The sequence below is a fragment of the Pan troglodytes genome, chromosome 9 (assembly GCF_028858775.2).
Source record: "Pan troglodytes isolate AG18354 chromosome 9, NHGRI_mPanTro3-v2.0_pri, whole genome shotgun sequence".
Lineage (NCBI taxonomy): Eukaryota > Metazoa > Chordata > Mammalia > Primates > Hominidae > Pan > Pan troglodytes.
In genome coordinates this window covers 42330390-42351977 of record NC_072407.2, presented here as the reverse complement: position 1 = coordinate 42351977, position 21588 = coordinate 42330390, and the positions used below count along the sequence as shown (strand labels likewise).

General features: G+C 35.7%; 1 long non-coding RNA gene across 1 annotated transcript in view; it reads left to right on the top strand.

Moving 5' to 3' along the window:
* LOC129136416 (uncharacterized) overlaps positions 1-21588 on the top strand; it is a 136156-nt gene that overhangs the window by 3574 nt on the left and 110994 nt on the right. The window contains exon 2 of the long non-coding RNA XR_008538023.2: positions 8379-8473. This is a non-coding gene — a long non-coding RNA (uncharacterized LOC129136416). The remainder of the gene's footprint in view (positions 1-8378; positions 8474-21588) is intronic.

Sequence of the window (21588 nt, the reverse complement as noted above, 5' to 3'; positions counted from 1 at the left end):
TTCTGCCCAATGAGCAGAGCAACAATGTCCATTATTTTCAATTCTGCATAGCTGGTGCTGGGTTTGAACAGATGCAACAGCCTAGTGGATACCATTGCATTTCAGTTTAGATAAACCATCAGTAAAACAGGACTAGGCATTTAGGAAAACCTGGCCAGCTATGCTCTCAAATATGCCATTTTCAGTATACAAGTGCATTTCGATGGGCCCTTCCCATTTTGATAGTCAATAAGTCTGAGTTGAGCCACCCCAAAATGGGAATATCAGGCCAGAGGCACGGGCCCTCTTGGGACAGACATTCCTTCTAACAAGAGCATAGTAACTATCTAATAACTGTTTTCTGGGGATGTACCTTGTAGCCATGTCATGAAGGGGATGAGTCAAAAGCTCACGGTGGAGGCAAGGCAGGATAGAAGCTGACATCCATTGCCTGAGGCTCCACATCAGTCATGAAAACATATTACTTGAAGTAGTAATTGGGGTTGTGGGGATCCAAAGGTAAAAAGCATGCTGCAGTTCATTAAGCAGTTTACAATGTAACCTGTGATTTGGTCTCCAATCAAAGGATGCTAATTTGCAGTTTAGCCAATATGAGAGACCAAATATTATAGAATGCCCAAGTGAGTCACAAACTGTCTCCAAAACCTAAAAGTGTTAACAGAGTGCTGGGTCTCCTTTTGGTAGTGTTGTGGGAACAGGATAGAGCAATTTTCTTTGAATGCCAGAGGAACTAACAGTTTTGAAGCCATCCACATGGTCCCAAGAAAATTTACTTGGTGAGTAGACTCCTGAAAGTTGTCAGGGTTTATTAACCACTCCTACTGATGGAGGAAATATATCACCACAGTCGGGACCTTTGAGAATGAGACTGTCAACTTGTCAACCAACAGGACATCATTTATACTGTGTAGTTGAAAATTTTGGGCATCATAACTGTAGACATTCATGCCAAATCCTGACCCAGACACAGGTGGCAAATGGCATGAGTTTAGATACCTCTGTGAGAATATTTCAAATGTATATTAGAGGCTTTGTCAAATGAATGCAAATTGGTCTTGGTTCTTAGGTGCCTTTGGGATAGAAAAGAAAGAGCTGACAGTGTCTGAAACAGCATACAAAATGCTACCAGTTTGTGCAACAAATTCAGTTATATTGCAGTATCTTCACAGTCTCAATATTTGCAACAACTAGTACTATGGGTGCAAAAACTGAATTCAATTAGTTTTGTACTGTGAAACTCCAGCTCCCTTCATCTTCACAACTGACCATATATGGTTGTATTGAGATATTGCATTTCATACTCTCTGTGATGTGGTTAAGTTCCTAAGCAAGGCTATGATTTCCCATTCTCTTCTTAAGATACTATGTTGTTTCTATTGGACCTCCTCCATGAGGACAGTGAGACAGGTTGAGGAGTGACTTACGTGTTTTATCAGCAGTTCTCTACATGCCATGGTCACTGAGTAAACAAATCGCTCTTTTACCCATAAGCATTTGTATTAGTCTGTTTTCATGCTGCTATAAAGGACTGCCCAAGACTGGGTAATTTATAAAGAAAAGAGGTTTGATTGATTCACAGTTCTGCATGGCTGGGGAGGCCTCAAGAAAACGGGGAAAAGCCCCTTATAAAACCATCAGATCTCCTGAGACTTTTTCACTACCACGAGAACAGTATGCAGGAAACCACCCCCATGATTCAATTATTTCTACCTTGCCCAGCCCTTGACACATGGGGATTATGACAATTCAAGGTGAGATTTGGGTGGGGACACAGCCAAACCATTTCAGCATTCATAGTACAATCACGCAAAACATCGACATAAATAGTATATGAGAAGTGGAATCACAGATAACATAAAACTGGCGCATTTGCTAGTTGGTCACCTTATCGGCTTTATAAACCTAGCAATCTAGGGCAGTATAAGCTTGCATACTAGATTTATTGTTTTCTCAAAATGCTTTTTTTTTTCTTTTCTCTCAGGGAGACAATTCTCTTTGAGTGGGTCAAAACTTCCTTATGGCACCTAGGACCCACTGCAAAAACAAAGCACAATAACAGAAAAACAAAAACGTAACACTGCAACCTTTTAGTTTCTTGTCCAAATGCATCTCAGGTTGGCATGATAGATTGCAAAAGAGGCTGAGTTCTTACTATTCTTTCTTATCAAGCATCATATACTTCCATCTCTTCATCTTCAAGCAACCTGACAAAAAATTAACAATTGGGGCCCAATTTATGTTCATAGCAATTGTGAAAAATGCTGTCACAATGTAGCTGTGTGTTTTTGTAAATATGGTCTAAAATGTGGTGGGGGATGTAGAAGTATCTGCCAATCTAATCAAATCTTTGTACTAATTATAATAATGAGATAAACCCAAGGATGATTACCAGATCAGTGAGGAAATCTCCCTGCCCAAAGTAGAGTTAGCACAGTCAGGGCACCATTTAGACAATTGTCTTCAGACCTCCTTTCTGGTACTCAGCTGCAAGCACCTCACTAGTGTCTCCTTGTAAGCACATTTTTAACCATACGATTTGATCAACATGTTACTGGTATTCTGGTGCACTTCTCTGAAATCACATAAAAGAATCTAGGCCTTCATCTTTCCTTTTCTAGCATTCTGTGTGTCTGTTAACATCTATCCTTGTTACAAAACTATCAAAAACTGTGAAAGATTTGATATTTTACTCGACTTGCAAAGTAACAACCAAGCCTGCCATAGTTTTACAGATTCTAGAAAGAAAGCAAAAGATTCCTGGGTCAGAGACAAAGGACAAGTGATTATTCACAGCAAGATCAGCAGCCATGAGAGGCCAGCAGTTGTGCAGAACCGCTGAGCCACACTTTCCACAGGGTGGTGAAAATATGGTCAGCAGATCCTTGTACAGGCAGTGGAATCCATTAGAAGACAAGAACTTTGAGGTTAGGGAAACTGAATTTTAAATAATGAACAGTTGGTTTGCCCTGGAAGGAAACATTTTTTTTTTATTATATGGACAGGAAGCAAATCTGCCCTTTGCTCCTGAGGTACACTATCTCTAATTCCCAAGGTTTTTCAATATACATTAAAAAGATAGTCCAGGACAAAAGCAGTCAGTACCTCTGCTCCCAAACATCCCAAAATGTGACAGGCCTCTGACAAATATTCTCCCAACAAATTGATAAAACTTTTTGAACTTATCTTAAAAAGTTAAACATATACCTTTCCTGTAACCCAGTGATTCTCCTCCTAGGTATTTATCCAAAAGAAATAAAAATAGATGTTTACAAAATGCTTGTACCAAAATGGTTACAGCAGCTTTATTTATTGTTAACCAAAACGGCTCAAAAGGAGAATGGATAAAAAAGTTTACAGTAGAATAGAGTTATACAATAGAGTACAGAGCAATAGATGAAACTTAAAAATATTCTTTGGAAGGAAAGAAGAAAGAATGAATATGTATGACTGCATTTATATGTAGTTCTGGAACAGACAAAACTAATCTCTGGTAATAAAAAGGCTGTGTTTGCTGGGTGGTTTAATCTGAGGAAAGGGATTAAGGAACTTTCTGCAGTGATGTATCTGTTAAAACTTACCTAACAATTCACTTAAGATCTATGAATTTTACTATGTGTGAATTATGCCAAATTAGTTCTTGAAATTCAGAGTAATCATTCAAAGTAATTTTTGCGTGCAAAATGTTGGCTAAAATTTATTAAAAATGATATGTAGGCTTGTGTTAGACACTGTGGCAATGCTTTACAAATAGCAACTAATTTAACTCTTACAATAATATTACTATTATTATCCCCTTTTAAACATGAGGAAGCTGGAGCACAAAGTGGGCAAATTCTTACTCAAGATATCACAGCTAGTAAGTGGCACAGCGGTGATTTGAAACCATTGATGCTAATTATTATTATTCTATGTGGATTTATAATGTCATACAGTTATGGTTAGTGTAACTGTGATGCATTTGAAGGAATTGATAAATACTTATTAACATGAAATAAGTCAATATTTATTACTATGAGTTTCTTTTTGGGAAGTTTTTTTTTTTGCCTTAAGTATCTTCCCATATCATCAAGATAAATTGTTTATGTCCTCCAGACCTGTCTTATCCAATAACCAGTAACCACTGGTCTCACATGGCTAGGCTATTTAAATTTAAATTTAAAATGAATTAAATTAAAATTCAGTCATTCATTTACACTAGACATTTTCAAAAGCTTAATAGCCATATGTGGCTACTGGCATCCTACTGAACAGTACAGATATAGAATAGTTTCATCATGGCAGAGACTGCTATTGATAGCAGTAGGTTAGAATCATCAGATTTAAAGTGTGTACTCAGGCCAACAACTTAGGCGTTACCTAGGTTTCTGCTAGGTTGTGGATCCCAGAACTACTGAATGAAAATCTGTGTCTTACAAAGATTCCCAAGTTATTAAAATGCATATTAATCAATACTTATAATTTGATATCAAAATTCAGTGATTAAATGTGATTCATGAATGTGATGTTAATTTGATTTTGTAATTAAATTCTACTACTGATTAGATGCTAACTTTCTTATTTTTCTTAGTCTATAATACATTAAACAATCTGATATATATCATGATAACTTGTACATGTAACAAAACTACATTATACAATTTTACCACAATTTTATGACATGTCCATGAAGAATTTACAATTCAAATCTGTGCTGTAGTTTTATACATGAGAGTAACTATCAGAAATTTGGTTTTATGTGACTGCTAATCCCTGACTCCTGTGAGGATTCAGAATAATGAGATCTGGAAAAGAGCTTCATTTTATATTTGAGACAGCACAAAGAAATCAGATGCAGAAATAACATAGGGGTTAAAATTTGATCTCAGATCTTAGAATGCAAGTTCATAATCATATATGTACTCTAAGGATAGCCACCTCTATACTTTCATTTACATTGAAAGAAGCTGTCATTTTTCATGCAATTAATGATACCAAAGCAACAAGCACAAATTCCAAGCATTTTTGTTTTGTTTATGATGATACTGAATTTAGTCGTTTTTGCCTGTATTAACCATTTTATTTTCTAGTATTTTAGAAAGAAGCTTCATCTTTAAAAATCTAAAAAGTTTTTGCTGTAGCTTGTAAAAAGAATTATATAGATAGAACTGATATTTTACTTTACAGGAAAAACTTTATACCAGTTTTCCAACAAAATGGTCTTGAATTTAGTATAATATAATTCACATTTACTGAAGTATTCTATACTTATATGTTGCATGATATAAGCAATGACTGGTTGATGTAAAGTCATTAAAACATAAAATATTTAATAGTTTATCAATACTTCACGATTTGTTACGTTTTGTTTGCATTGCCCTAAAATCCTTAGCTTATAATAATATACATTTAAATTACCAGAAATAATAAATACTCTACCAAATCTTTCTTCCATGTTGCACTTCAGACATTTTTCAGATGGGGTTTATTAAATTTTCACACACAAATTACCATGTATGATCAACTGTTTTTCTCATCTATAATATTGCATTAACCTGGGCTAGAGCTAGTTGCTGAAGACAATTTTAATTTGAAGTTTTGTTTTTTTGTGTGTGTGCAAAAGGTAGGTAGAGTATTAGTAGGGAGCTGAGTTATTAATAACCTACTGTGTGACAGGTACCTGTCCTATGTATTAACTCACTAAATATTGTCAAAAACCATGTGAAGTTGTTATAATTATCACCAATTTTAAGATAATGTGTGGATATTCAAAGTAGCAAAGCTGATGAGTAGAATTTTATAACAATTTTTTACTGTGAAATCATCCTCTATTTTCTGTATTTTCCTGCATTTTGTACTTTGCATTTTCAACCACCATTTTACCATGTGCCTAGAGAAGGAAAAACATCTCAGAAACTGCATCTTTCAAAAGTAGAGCCAGGGCTAATATGAACATATTCAAATGCACAGCTGCATGTAACTATAGGTTTGTTTAAAATGCTGAGACTATTTCAGATTTTCATTAAATTATCATCATCGTCTTACAGAATAGATGAAGGACTATTGCTTTTAAGGAACTGATCATTTACTAAGTATATTTCGTTTGCATTTTATATAAGTTTCTCTTAATATTCTTAAGTGATCTAAGTAATATGCCTTGAAAACCTATTTAATGTTAGACATTGTACTGAGTAATTTACACATTTTTTCTCAAAATTATCACACCAAGTGTATTAGTCTGTTTTCATGCTGCTGATAAAGACATGCCTGAGATTGAGTAATTTATAAAGAAAATGAGGTTTAATGGACTCACAGTTCCACGTGGCTGGGGAGGCCTCACAATCATGGCAGAATGCTAAAGGCATGTCTTACATTGTGGCAGGCAAGAAAGAATGAGAGTCAAGCAAAAGGGGAAACCCCTTATAAAATCATCAGCTCTCATGAGACTTATTCACTATTACCAGAACAGTATGGGGGAAATGGCCCCCATGATTCAACTATCTCCCAACAGGTCCCTAACACAATATGTGGGAATTATGGGAGCTACAATTCACAATGAGATTTGGGTGGTGACACAGCCAAACCATATCATCAAGTTATATGAAATTTATTTCATAATCTCATTCTGAAAATGTTTTGCATATGCTTCAAAGCGTTTAAGTAACCTCCTCAAGTTTATACAACTAGTAAGTCGAAGGCCGGTATGCAGTTGTATCCCACTTTACTGTCAACAAAGAAAAGTCAGACTTTACCAAAGTCACAGAAAGCATGTGGCTTCAATGTGAGTACTAGTTGTGTTTTAGTTGATTACCCAAGTGACCTTGATTTTTGCCCTACTTTTATAGACTGGAGTCTGTTTATTTCTGAATTTGCTTCCAGTTAGGCTTCTCATGAATATCAGGGAAGTGGTTGACAATGGGGAGAAAACCTGAGGAATGTCATTACTGTTCTGCTAGTTTCACCATCTATTAACTTTTGTGAAGGAAAGATCCATATAAATAAGGGTATTTGATGTAATTGTCATGCTAATATGCTATCCCCACTCATCCTTCTAATTGCTTAAATGATATACATATATATTTGGATCTGATATTTTGTTTACTGAGGCTGATTGCTTAGTCTATTAACAGATAAATATTGACAGATGTCTGAGGGAGATAATGAGAAAAGGCATTTCTGAAGTTTCTTGCAATTTCATCTTAACTCATAAAGCCATTTTGTTATTCAGGCTTAACTACTCTACAGAGATAGAAGGGAAAACAAGATGTCTCTTTTATCCATATAATTGCTTTCTTTATTTCTATATAATTACTTTCTTTAAAAATTACTGCTAGAAGAAAAAAGGAGAGAGATTCTAAATTCTTAATAAAACCTTTGTAACATTTCCAACAATTCAAAGTGAAAATTCCTCAAATGTTTAATTCAGGACAATTTTGTAGTAACTTTGAAGGTAATTCACTTTCATTACAGAATAATTATGAAATAAATACAAATGGACAAAATAACTACAGTTCTACAACTATTACTCAAGGTCATATGTATAACCTTGAACCATAGCAGTGCCTCCCCTCTACCAGTGCCTCCCATTCTACTCATGTCATGCAGCCTCCATACTGTGACAAACAGGATATATATATTTTGTTTATATTTTCATCTTAAGAGATGAGTACTCTGCCTTGAGTGAGCTCAAATGCATATTATTTCATATATATTTATATGGTCATATGTATGACCTTGAGTAATAGTTGTAGAACCATAGTTATTTTGTCTATATATGTTATTGTATTTATTTTTATTTATATACATTTTATTGTATTTACCTTTATCTATTTTATTGTATTTACTGTTAGCATTATTTTCTAAATGTAGATAATTTTTTCTAACAAATAAAAATGATGATGATTCAATATATATAATTTGTATCCTCTTTCTGTTTTATGTAAATTACACATTGAATATAAATTTTTAGATTTTAATGCTTTAACAATTTTTTTCTTAAATAGCCATAGCTTCATGTACAGATTTCATTATAATCTTGAAATAATATACATTTGTATCAGTGAAAAAAATTATCACTTACAAATGAATGTTTATTCTCAAAGCCTAGGTTCTCAGACTATCTACATATACATTCCAAATAATGGTATACCTACATGTAGATGAGAAAAAAATACTGCTAATTTTCTCAAAGGCATTTGAGAGGCAACATACACTGATTCTCTGAATTTCTGAAGTTCGGTAATACTGGGTTTATTGTGTGCTGATGCTGAGGAAATAAAGAGACTGAAACAACTTCATCAAGCACCTGGAATTGGTTAGTAATAGGCTGTGTAATTTTTTCCTGCATAGCGCTGCCAGCACAGTCCAAACCTGCTTACTTGCAATGTTCATTTTCACTTAAGGGCAGTCCAGAGTGGCACACCAAAGTATTTCTGATGCCAGAACTTCACCATCAGAGACAGCAGTCCTCTTCCCTGGCCTGGACAAGATCCCCAAGGTGAGTTCTATGATCTACGTGTGAAATTGGGTATGTCTACAAGCCTCTTTCAAATGAATGGGCTTCAAAGCATTGTAGATGTAATATGTTTATGGATTCAGTCCCCACTCAACAGATATTGAGCTCCTTCTATGTTCAAGGCAGATTGCTCATCTCTCAAGATGCGGGTATAAATAAGAAAAATATATCCTGTTTGTCACAGTATGGAGACTACATGAAATGAGTAGAATGTAAGGCACTGGTAGAGGGGAGGCACTCCTGTGGTTTAATCTATATTGCAGGTAGGGATGGTAGTTTTTTTCTCTTCATCTTCCTTAGATAGAAACTCCCACTAGAATCACCTGTGTAATTTATTTCAGAAAAGTAAATTACTCTAATTTCATTAAAAGTAGCCACTGCATTAGGGTCATCTAGAGACAAAGAAGGTATTTTCCCTTATAAGCATGGTGTTAGGTCCATGACTATGCCAAATATCATGCTCAGGGTCAGGTTCGAGGTCATGCTGAGGTTCGAGCAGAGCAGGTGTGTGGCAGATAGCTGAAAGAACACTCATGGGGACTGTAGGCAGGTGAAATGTGGTTTTATTCAGCAGCTGTCTCATCAGCAGCTTTCTTACACTGTCTTCCTTTATCTTGGCTATCTGCTCAGGCTCTGAGGCTCCTCTCAGCAATTGGCTCTGCGGCTTCTGCCACCCCATGGGTGCAGCTGCACTCCCTGGCCTGCAAGGCCAGCTACAGGGTCAGCAGCTTAACTCTTTCCCTCTGGGTGCAAGCTGGTTTCTGGCTACCCCCTGACCACCTCCAAGGCAACCAGCTATCCCTTACAGGAATCAGTAGCATTATTCTCTCTTTGGGCACCAGGGGCACCTGAGACATGTTGAGCCCTGTGAACAGCATCAGCAGGGCAGTTATACCTTTTTAAACAATAGTGGCTCCAAGGCAAGTATGAGTTTACACAAACAGGTTATATAACAAGTGGAGGTATGTGCCTGCACCCTAAACTTGCTGAGTCACTCTTGACTAGATGTCTGACTCAGCCTGTTCCTTAACCAAAGCACATCCATGTACCTTACAGATGGTTGAGTTTGCTGGGGAAAAAAAAAAAAATCCTTTTAAGACTGTGGGAAGAAATGCTGCCACTGCCACCTGGGATGATACCTGGAGAAAAAAAGGTTTCTATGGTTTTGGATCTATGAAGGGGGCTTCCAGGAGATGATGATGTTAAAGTATTTACAAAAATATCTTGAAAACAGAGCCACTGAAGCAAGAAAGTATGAAAGCAATTTTCTAAAACTGTGAACAGAAGTACATCTATAATTATAGGCATTTAAACTTGGAGCCCATTGGAGAATGTAAACACATTCTTTTTATCAAAAATGTTACAATGATAATGAAGAACATTTAATAAGAAAAGTAAGAAAAAATAATCCATATATTGTGAAATCAATTAGTTTTATTTTTCTGTATTTATTTTCCATATGTACTTTTGGTTGAAGCATTTGGTGGTCAATTTTTATTTGTTTGTTTTGAACCTGCACAGAAGAGTTTTCTAGATGTTTATATGACCTATCAGTATCATCTGACATAATTGATCATTCTCTCGGCCTTGATATTCTTTCTCTGGCATGCAAGTCACCAGCCTTTTTGTTTTTTCTCCTGTTCACAGCTTATGGTCAGTATCCTTAGTTGGTTCCCAAATTTCTCCCTAACACTTCAAGCTGTAGAAACCCAGAGCTTAGTGTCTGCTATCTTGTCCATATTATCTTCACTTTTCTATTGAGCTAATTGACTATTCTATAATAAAATACCATTAGTATCTTGAAAACCTCTTCAGTATATATCTCAGCTCCTCTTAAATGTCAAAGTCATATACTAAATTGCATACTTGATTTTGCACTTAGGTATCTAACACACATTTCAAACATAACTCATTTAAAATTTAACTCTTAAATTTCCTCTTAAATCCTGCTCTACCCTCAACCTTCTCAGTTTATCCAATGGGAACTCAATCTTTTATTTGCTTCCATCAAAAAGCTTGAGCTTATTCTTGTTATCTTTCTCTTCCATACCATGTCAAATGTATAAAAAACACATGGTGGCTCATCTTTCAAAAGAAATTGTTATTTTGATGTTTTATCACTAACTTCTTAGCTAGTTTTCCAGCTTCCACCTTGACCACCTCCCACCACACACACACACACACACGCACACACACACACACCATTCTACTTTTTCTATGGGGATTTTCCCATATAAATATACTATGGAATTTTGTTCATTATTTATTGTCTGTCTCTCTCTATATGTAAGTTCTAGTATGACTGTTGTTTTGTTTTGTTTTGTTTGATAATGTATGTGTAGGCCCTAGAACATTGCCTGGCATTTAGGTGTTCAAAAATAATTATTTAACAAATGAATATGGCATGTGATGGTTTTATGAGGTAAGGCCCAGAATCAAAGTATAGATCGCTTTTTGATATTTTTCTTTCCAAATATCACAAGCTATCCATTAATATACAAGACATTTTGTTTGTTTTTGCCTCAGGAAAAAGAAAAAAGTATTTTGTGAGAGGTAGTGATAAATAAGGATGGTATGGCTTTTGTACTAATTTATGCTGAGATAAAGGGATTTGACATTTACTACTTCCATAAAAAGAATTTCTCCCTTTTTTATTTTTAATTTCGATGGGTACATAGTAGGTGTATATATTTATAGGGTATATGAGATGTTTTGATGCAGGCATAAGATGCATAATAATCACATCACGGTAAAGGGGTATCCATCACCTCAAGCATTTATCCTTTGTGTTCCAAAGATATAATTATAAATTTAGTTATATTAAAATTTTCAATAAATTATATTTGACTGACTGTAGTCATCTTGTTGTATTATTAACTACTAGACCTTATTCATTTCATCTGTTTTGTACCCATTAACCATCCCCACTGCCCCCAGCTCAACTACCCTTCCCTGCCTCTGATAATTATCATTCTACTCTTTATCTCCTTGAGTTCAACTGTTTCAGTGTTTGCCCCTACAAATAAGTGAGAGCATGCAGTTTGTCTTTCTGTGCCTGGCTTATTGTGCTTAACATAATGACCTACAGTTTCATCCATGTTGTTGCAAATGATAAGATCTCAGTCTTTTTATGGTTGAATAGTACCCCATTGTGTATATGTACCACATTTTCTTTATCCATTCATCTGCTGAAGAACACTTAAGTTGCTTCCAAAGCTTGGCTGTTGTGAATAGTTCTGCAATAAACATGAGAGTGCAGGTATCTCTTTCATATGCTGATTTCCTTTATTTGGGGTATATACCTAGCAGTGGAATTGCTGGATCATATGGTAGTTCTATTTTTTGTTTGTTTTTTGAGGAACCTCCAAACTGTTCTCTATAATGGTCATGTTAATTTCCATTTCAGCGAACACTGTGCAAGGTTTCCCTTTTCTCCATATCCTTACCAGCATTCATTATTGCCTGTCTTTTGGATAAAAGCCACTTGAACTAGAGTATGATAATATCTCATTGTAGTTTTTATTTGCATTTCTCTGATGATGAATGATGGTGAGCACCTTTTTATATGTGTTTGCCATTTGTATGTCTTATTTTGAGAAATGTCCATTCAGATCTTTTGCCCACTTTTTATTCAGATTATTAGATTTTTTTTCTATAGAGTTGTTTGAGCTCTTTATATATTCTGATTGTTAATCTCATGTCAGATGAATAGTTTGCAAATATTTTTTCCCATTCTGTGGGTTGTCTCTTCACTTTATTGATTGCTTCCTTTGCTGTGAAGAAGCTTTTTAACTTGATGTGATTCCATTTGTCTAAAGTAGCTTTGGTTACTTGTGATTGTGGGGTATTACTCAATAAATCTTGTCTCAGACTAATGTCCTGGAGAGTTTCTCCAATGTTTTCTTTTAGTCCTTTGACTAAAAGATTAAAGTTGAGGTCTTAGATTTAAGTCTTTAATCCATTTTGATTTGGTTTTGGATACTGTGAGAGATAGGGGAATAATTTCTTTATTCATGTAGATATCTGGTGGTCCCTGCATCATTTATTGAAGAGACTTTTCTTTATCCAGGGTATGTTTTTAGCACCTTTGTTAAAAATGAGTTCACTGTGGATATATAAATTTATTTCTGTGTTCTTAGTTGTGTTCCATTGCTCTGTGTGTCTGTTTTTAATGCCAGTGTCATCCTGTTTTGATTACTATAGTTCTCTAGCATAATTTGAAGTCAGGTAGCATGATTCCTCAGTTTTGTTATTTGCTAAGGATAGCTTTTGCTACTCTGGGCCTCATTTGGTTCCATATAAATTTTTGGATTATTTTTTCTATTTCTGTGAAGAAAGTCATGGTATTTTGACAGGGATTATAGTCAGTCTGTTGATTGCTTTGCATAGTAAGGACATTTTAACCATATTGATTCTTCCAATCTACTAACATAGAATATCTTTCCATATTTTTGTGTCCTCTTCAATTTTTTGCTTTAACATTTTACAGTTTTACTGTAGAGATTTTTTTTACTCATTTGGTTAAGGTTATTCCCAGGCATTTAATTTTATTGGTTGCTGTTGTAAATGGGATTACTTTTTTGAATTCTTTTTCAGATTGTTTGCTTTTGGCATATAGAAGTCCTACCCATTTTTGTATGTTAATTTTGTATCCGGCAACTTTACTGAATTTTTATCTGTTCTAATAATTTGGTGGAATCTTCAGGTTTTTCCAAATTTAAGATTATATCATCAGCAAACAAGGATAATTTGACTTATTCCTTTCCAATTTGAATGTGCTTTAATTTCTTTCTCTTATCTGACTGTTCTAGCTAGGACTTTCAGTATAATGTTGAATACTAGTGGTAAAAGTGGGCTCCTTTCCACGTTCCAGATCTTAGAGGAAAGGCTTTCAATTTGTCCCCATTTGCCATCATACTAGCTGTGGGGAAGTTGTATATGGCTCTTACTGTGTTGATGTAGGTTCCTTGTATACCTAGTGTTTTGAGGGTTTTTTTTTTATCATGAAGGAATGTCGAATTTTATCAAATGTTTTTTAGCATCTATTGAAATGATCATATGGTTTTTGTCTTTCTCTCTGTTGATATGATGTATCATATTGATTGATTTGCCTATGTTGAACAATTCTTGCATGCCTGGCATAAGTCTCACTTGGTCATGATTAATGATCTTTTTAATGTGTTGTTGAATTCAGTTTGCTTCTGTTTTGTTGAGAATGTTTTCATCAATGTTCATCATGGATAATGGCCTCTAGTTTTGTTGTTGTTGTTTTGATGTTTCCTTGTCTGGTTATGTTATCAGGGTAATGCTGGCTTTACAGAATGAGTTTGGAGGTATTCCCTCCTCTATTTTTTTATAGTTTGAGTATGAGGTATTATTTCTTATCGAAATATTTTGTAAAATTCAACAGTGAAGCCATTGGGTGCTTGGCTTTTCTTTGCTAGAAAACTTTTATTGTGGCTTTGATCTCATTACTTGTTATTGGGCTAGTCAGGTGTTGGATTTCTTCATGGTTCAATTCTTGTCAGGTTGTATGCATCCAGGAATTTTTCATTTATTCAAGGTTTTCCAATTTATTGTCATTTAGTTGCTCATAGTAGCCTCTAATGATTGTTTGAATTTCTGTGTTATTGGTTGTAATGTCTCCTTCTTCATCTCTGATTTTACTTATTTGGACCTTCTCTTTTTATTTTTCTTTAGATATTTATAATTTTTTTCTTCTATTAATTTGGGGTTTGGTGTGCTATTGCTTTTCTGGTTATTCAAGATGCATCATTAGGTTGTTTGTTTAAAGTTTTTATACTTTTTTGATTTAGGCAGTTATTGCTAATTATAAATGTCCCTGTTAGTACTGTGTTCACTTTATCTTGTAGGCTTTGTTATGTTATTTCCATTTTCATTTGTTTTAAGAAATTTGAAAATTTACTTCTTAACTTTTTCATTGACCTACTGGCCATTAAGAAAGAGAATATTGTTTAATTTTCTATGTGGTTGATAATTTGCAAAATTCTTCTTGCTATTGATTCCTAGTTTTATTCCATAGTGATCAGAGATGATACTTGATATAATTTCATTTTTAAAAATTTTTTTAAAGAAATTATATGGCCTAATGTATGGTTTACCTTTGAGAATGTTTAATGTACTGAGGAAAAAAATGTGTATTCTGCTTCCATTGAATAAATTGTTTTGTAAATATCAATCAGGTCCATTTGGTCTATATTGCAGATTAAATCTGGTGTTTCATTATTTATTTTCTGTCTTGATGATTTTTCCAGTGCTGAAAGTGGGGTGACAAAATTCCCAGGTATTATTACACTGTGGTCTGTCTCTCTCTTTAGCTCCACAAATATTGGCTTTATATATCTGGGTGCTCAATGTGGGGTGCATATATTTTCAATTATTATTTTTCTTGCAGAATTGACCCCTTTGGCATTCAATACATAATCACAATTTTTGTCTCTTTTTATAGTTTTTTCTTTTGCTTGAAAAGTATTTTTCTGATATAAGTATACCCATTCTTGCTCTTTTTTGGTTTCCATTTGCACAGAATATCTTTATTTATCCCTTTATTCTCAGTCTACGTTATATCTACGAATGAAACCTGTTTCTTATAGGCAACAGATTATTGGGTCTTATTTATTTTATCCATTCAGCCACTCTGTGTCTTTTGATAAGAGAGTTTAGTCCATTTACATTCAATGTCGTATTAATAAGTAAGGACTTACTCCTGCCACTTTGTTATGTTTTCTGGTGGTTTGGTGGTTTTCTCTTCATTCTTTCATTCCTTTCTGTCTTCATTATAGTAAAGGTGATTTTTTCTAGTGGTATGTTTTAACGTTTTAAAACTATTCCATGTATCTGTTTTTGATTTGAGGTTGAGGCTTGCAAATAATATCTTATAAACTTATTTTAAACCAATGACAACTTAAAACTGATTGCATAAACAAAGAGAAAACTAATACAAACTCTAATCTTTAATTTCATCCCCTGCTTTTTAACTTTTTGTTGTTTCTATTTATATCTTATTTTACTGTTTATATCTTAAAAAGTTGTTATAGCTGTTATTTTTGGTAGGTTCCTCTATTAGACTTTCTACTCAAAATATGAGCAATTTACATGCCACAATTACAGTGTTTTGATATTCTCTGTTTTTCTGTGTATTTATTATTACCAGTGAGTTTTGCACCTTCAGATGTTTCATTATTGTTCGTTAACATTATTTTCTTTCAGATTGAAGAACTCCCTTTAACATTTCTTGTAGGACAGGTCTGGCATTGAAATATCTCAGCTTTCGTTTGTCTGGGAGTCTTCTTTTCTCTTTTATGTTAAAATAATATTTTTGCAGATATACTATTGTATATTGTATACTATTTTATATTATACTATTGTATAAGGTTTTTTTTTCCCTCAACACTTTAAATATTTCATGCCACTCTCCCCTGGCCTATAAGGTTTCAAATGAGAAGTCTGCTGCCGGACATATTAGTACTCCTTTATGTTATTTTTTTCTTTTCTCTTGCTTCTTTTAGGATCATTTCTTTATCCTTGAACTTTGGGAGTTGCTTATCAAATGGCTTGAGGTCATCTTATTTGGGTTGAGTCTACTTGGTGTTCTATAGCCTTCTTATACTTGGATATTGATATCTTTCTCAATATTTGGGAAGTTCTCTCTTAATATAACGAACTTTGAATAAACCTTCCACCCTAATCTCTTTCTCTAGCTCCTCGTTAAGGCCAATTACTCTTAGATTTGCCCTTTTGAGCCTGTTTTCCAGATCTTATAGGCATGCTTTTTCTTTCTTATTCTTTTTTTTAATCCCTTGACTATGTATTTTCAAATAGCCTGTCTTCATGCTAATTTTCTTCTCCTTGATCAATTCTGCTGTTAAGAGACTCTGATGCATTGTTTAGTATTTTAATTGCATTTTTTAACTCCAAAATTTCTGCTTGGTTATTTTTAATTATTTCAATTTCTTTGTTAAACTTATCTGATAGGATTTTGAATTCCTTTTCTGTTATCTTGAATTTCATTGAGGCTTTCTCAACACAGCTGTTTAGAATTCTCTGTCTGAAAGGTCACATACCTCTTTCTCCAGGAATGGTTCCTTGTACCTTATTTAGTTCATGATGTGGTCATGTTTTCCTAAATGGTTTTGATGCTTGTGTATGTTTATTGGTGTCTGAGCACTGAAGATTAAGGTATTTATTTTAGCCTTTACACTTTGGGCTTGTTTGTGCCCATTCTTCAGAGGAAGGCTTTCCAAGTACACAAAGGGACTTGGGTTTTGTGATCTGAGTTTTTCACTGCTGCAGTTGTATCTGCATTAGGAGGCACCCCAATCTCAGTAACGCTGTGGCTTTTGCAGACTTGAAGAGGTACCACCTTGGTGGTCTTGGGTAAGATCTGGGAGAATTCCCTGGATTTCCAGGCAGGAACTCTTGTTCTTTTTCCTTACCTTCCCCCAAACAGAGTTTATCTCTCTGTGCTGAATTGCTTGGAGCTGGGTGAGGGGTAATACAGGCACCCCTGTGGTCACCACCACTGGGACTGTTCTCAGTCAGACCTGAAGCCAGCACAGTACTGGGTCTCATCAAAGGCCCACCATGACCACTGCCTGGCTACTGCCTATGTTTACTCAAGGCCTGAGGGCTCTACAGTCAACAGGTGGTGAATGAAGCCAGACTTGTGTCCTTCCTTTAAAGGAAGTGAATCCCCGTGGCAATGGGCAGGTCCATAGATGCCATCTGGGAACCAAAACCTAGAGCCACGTCCTTAGAAATCTACCTAGTGCTCTACTCTACTGTGGCTGAGCTGGCAACCAAGCTGTAAAAGTTCTTTCCTCTCTTCCCTCCCCTTTCCTCAAGCAGAGGAGTTTCTAAGCATGGCTACCACCACCCTGGGTTATTGGCAAGTATTACCTGGTTACTGCTGATGTTCACACATGGTCTAAGAGTACCTCAGCCTGCATGTGGTGAATGCTGCCAGTCCTGAGTCTCTCCTTACAGGAAGTGGATTCGCCTCTGACCCAGGGCAGGTCTAGAAATGGCATCCAGACATTCAGACCCAATTCCCAGACTGGGGACTCCAGGATCCCACTTGGTTTTCTTCCCCACTGTAGCTGAACTGGTACTGAAGCTGCAAAGCAAAGTCCCTTTTACTCTTAGATCTACTTTCCTCAAACAGGAGGAGTCTCTCCCTGTAGCCACCATAGCTGGCATGTGTGGGGTTACACCTGAAGCCAGCATAATACTGATTCTCACCCCATTCTGTGGCAAGTACTACCTGGCTACCACTGCTGATTATTCAGGTCCAAGGGCTCTTTAGTCAGCAGGTAGTAAATCCTTCCAGGACTGAGTCCTTCCCTTCAAGGAAGAGCACTTTCTTTAGCCCAATATATCTCTAGAAATGTCATCTGGGAACTGGGGCCTAGAATGGGGACCTCAGGACTCTGCCTGGCACCCTATTTTTCTGTGACTGAGCTGATACTCAAGTTGTAAGACACAGTTTTCTCTACTCTTCCTTCTCCTCTGCTCAAGAAGAGAGAAGGAGTCTCTACTGGAGCTGCTAGCTATGCTGCATGGAGTTTGAAGAGGAATGGCACAAGCACTTCCTTGACTGCCCCAGCTGGTGTCTCACTAGGTTGTGTGAATCCTAAGTTTACTGGCTTTGAGCCCAGTACAGCACCAGGACTTGCCCTGGACTTGCAATCCTTGTGGCCTAGACAGCCTTTCAAATTCATTTAGAATCCCAGAGCACTTTAGCCCATAGTGCTGGGTTTACTGAAACTCAGGTTGTGACCACTGAGATACATGACTCACCTCTGGCTAGGGCTGGTCTAAATGCTCCCTCCGGGAGTATAGGCTGAGTTCTGCCCTGTGTTGCTTTCCACTGTGACATGGCAGCACTGAGTTGCAATGCAAGATTTCATAATCACTGTGCTGTCTCTACCTCATACATACAGATTTTATCTCCATGCCATGTGACCACTGCTGGGGTGTGGGAGAGGGATAGTATAGGTGATTAAAAACTGTCTTTCCTACTCTCTTCAGTGCCTACTCTCCTCAGTCCTCACCTGATTTTTCCTTCTCATAAAGGTATGTTTTTGTGGACTTTTGTTCAATTTGGTGTTACTCTGGGGAGGGATGATCACTGGAGGCTTCTATTTACCTATCTTGCTCTGCCTCTTTGTCCAGGGATGAAAGAATTTCTTTTTTTTTAGAACCTGTATTCTCAAGCTTTCTGTGTATCATCCCTAGCCCTTCTCATGGCCCACTAGAACTGTACCTTTTATATTTGTATTTAACAGTTTGAAAATGGGTTAACTTAATAGCAGTTTGCTTTAGTGAAACATAAGGACTGCTGTCCAGTCCCCTTTATGAGAAGTACCTTTACTTATATTATAGGGATGTACCTAACCATGCCTCTTTGCCGTAGATCCTTTTTTTTTTTTAAAGATGGAGTCTTGCTCTGTTGCCCAAGCTGGAGTGCAGTGGCACAGTCTTGGCTCACTGCAACCTCCACCTCCTGAGTTCAAGCGATTCTCCTGCCTCAGCGTCCGGAGTAGCTGGGATTACAGGCGTGTGCCACCACACCTGGCTAATTTTTGTATTTTTAGTACAGATGGGGTTTCACCATGTTGGTCAGGCTGGTCTCGAACTCCTGACCTTGTGATCTGCCCACCTTGGCCTCCCAAAGTTCTGGGATTACAGGCGTGAGCCACCGCAGCTCCCATTTTTATGTGAATGTTAAGTTTGATCTTTCTCTTTCTCCATAATTAAAAATGGGATAATAAAAAAGTATGTTCCCAACCTCAGAGTGTTTTGAGGTACCTAAATATTACTTAAAAGAGTCAAAGAGGAAAAATAAATTCAGAACTGTAAGGCCACCTGGGGTGGTATTTAGTTGACCCCTCTGTGCCTCATGGGAATATGTTTCTGCAAAGTTGCTTGATCCATTGCTATGTTCAGGTTCCTGGATAATGTCTTCAGGTTTTTGCTCTCACTTGATATGTCTGTAGTAAGCCCCAGTTTACCAACTGATGAATGACTTAATAGGAAAAAGAGAACAAGTGCCAACTTAACAAAATCAAGGAGCTGCCAACAGAGAAAAGCAGCACTTTTCTTTTTAAGCCTAATTTGAGTTCTCTATAAAAAATTAGAATGTGGATCTTTTCTCCCTTCTTTCAGCTCAAGAAAGAAATAACTCCAAGTACCAACAATTCTCCTTAACTTTTTTCTTTCTTTACATAGAATGAGTAAAAATTACCTAATTTGAACATCAATTATAGTTGCTTCAGGGATTCCCAGAGAAGCTATATTCTGTTTTCTCCATACTACTACAGAATGTTTCAAGGCAGTATAAAGACTAATCAAGTGAAGACCTTTAGCAAAAAATACTTTCACTGCTGAGGTTTATAAAGGAAGTTTTAAGCTGCTTAAAAGTGTGTATATAAAATGAACTTTGACAGACTAGTTAGAATTGTTTGAATAAATGAAAAGTACTATTCCATGCCATAGAGAAAAAAAAAGTCACTTATTTTTCCAATTCATCATTTTACACAGGAGAAAACTGATTTGCAGATAGCCCAACATATGTGGAGTAATGAATATTGGAGTTCCATGGATACATGCCGATAGCATATGTATACCCCTTTCCTAATATCATAGGAAACACTATAGTACATTAATGGAAATTTAATATCAGACTGGAAAATAGTGTATATTACCGTTTTCCTATCTTTTCATTGTGGGGCATTGTGTAAGTCACTGAAGACCTCTGAGTCTCATCAATAAAATTAAAGCATCAATATCTACTTCTTAAGAAATAACTCTATAATTATAACAGCAATAATAATTATTAAATGATAATAGATTCCAAGCATTCTTCTAAGCATTTTGCATGGATAAATGAGCCACAAACTCTATGAGTAAAGTGATATTTGTATACTCGTTTTACAGAGTAGGAAACTGATGGATAGGAACAGGAGTAGAACATTGTGGTTTGGGGCGAATTCCTTCATCTACACCAAAGGCTCTAATATAAAACCTACTTATAGGTTTTATAAAGCATAAAACCTATTTGTTATTAGGTGTTTTATATTATATAGTTCTTTTCATGATTCCTTGGACCTGTAGGGCTTATTCTGTAAATAAAATATGTCTCAGACACCTCCTGATGTTTGATTTTACAGACACAAATACACACACACACACACACACACACACACACGTTTTGCTTTCTATTTAAAATTATAGTTGTTTCTTGTTTGCTAGAAGTAATATTCTTGTTTCTTATATGGTAGAAGTACTATTGGCTGCCATCATTGCATACCTCCTCTATGAAGATAAGTATATGGTACTTACAATGGGATTGCTAATGTAGAGTTGTACCAATTCTCTTGCTTAAGATAATTGGACTACACAGGTTCACAGTGAACACAGGACTGTGCTGGATGTTATGACCTGGGAAATGAGAACTTTTTTGTAAGTTTCTTCTTCCCTGATAATCATCTACATCTATAATTGGTCGTAGATGGTTGGTAGACTGATGGTAGAGAAAAGTAAAAAATAAATTCTTTATCTAGATATTCTTGTCCATTAATTTGGATAAGATATTGAAACAGTATATGGGAAGAAAACTTATTTTTATTCTTACTCTCCTTATAAAATAGGGGCTCATTTATGCTTCAGGCTTGAAACTTCTCATTATCTAGGACCATTAAAAGTAGATGAGAGTGATAAAAACAAGAAAGAACTGATGAAATTCTGTTTAACTTCCAAGTGACATGTGTGTACAAGCTGTGAATAAAGCTATATTTCATATTTGATTTTAAAATTGCTGTTGTTAGTCTATATTTCAATTATGCATAATTTTCCTAAAATAATACATTTAGCGTATAACTCCCAGAAGGTAACAGCTGTTGGAGACAGTATTTTAATTAACAACCTTTGTCTCAATGAATTTTGTACAGAAAAATAAGAGGGAATGTAGAGACAAATTTACCCACTTCTCTTTAATAAATAGGAAATTGTAATATATTTGGACAATGCTAGATCCTAGTAAGAACAAGAGTTATTAAACCAAAATAATCTTAGCT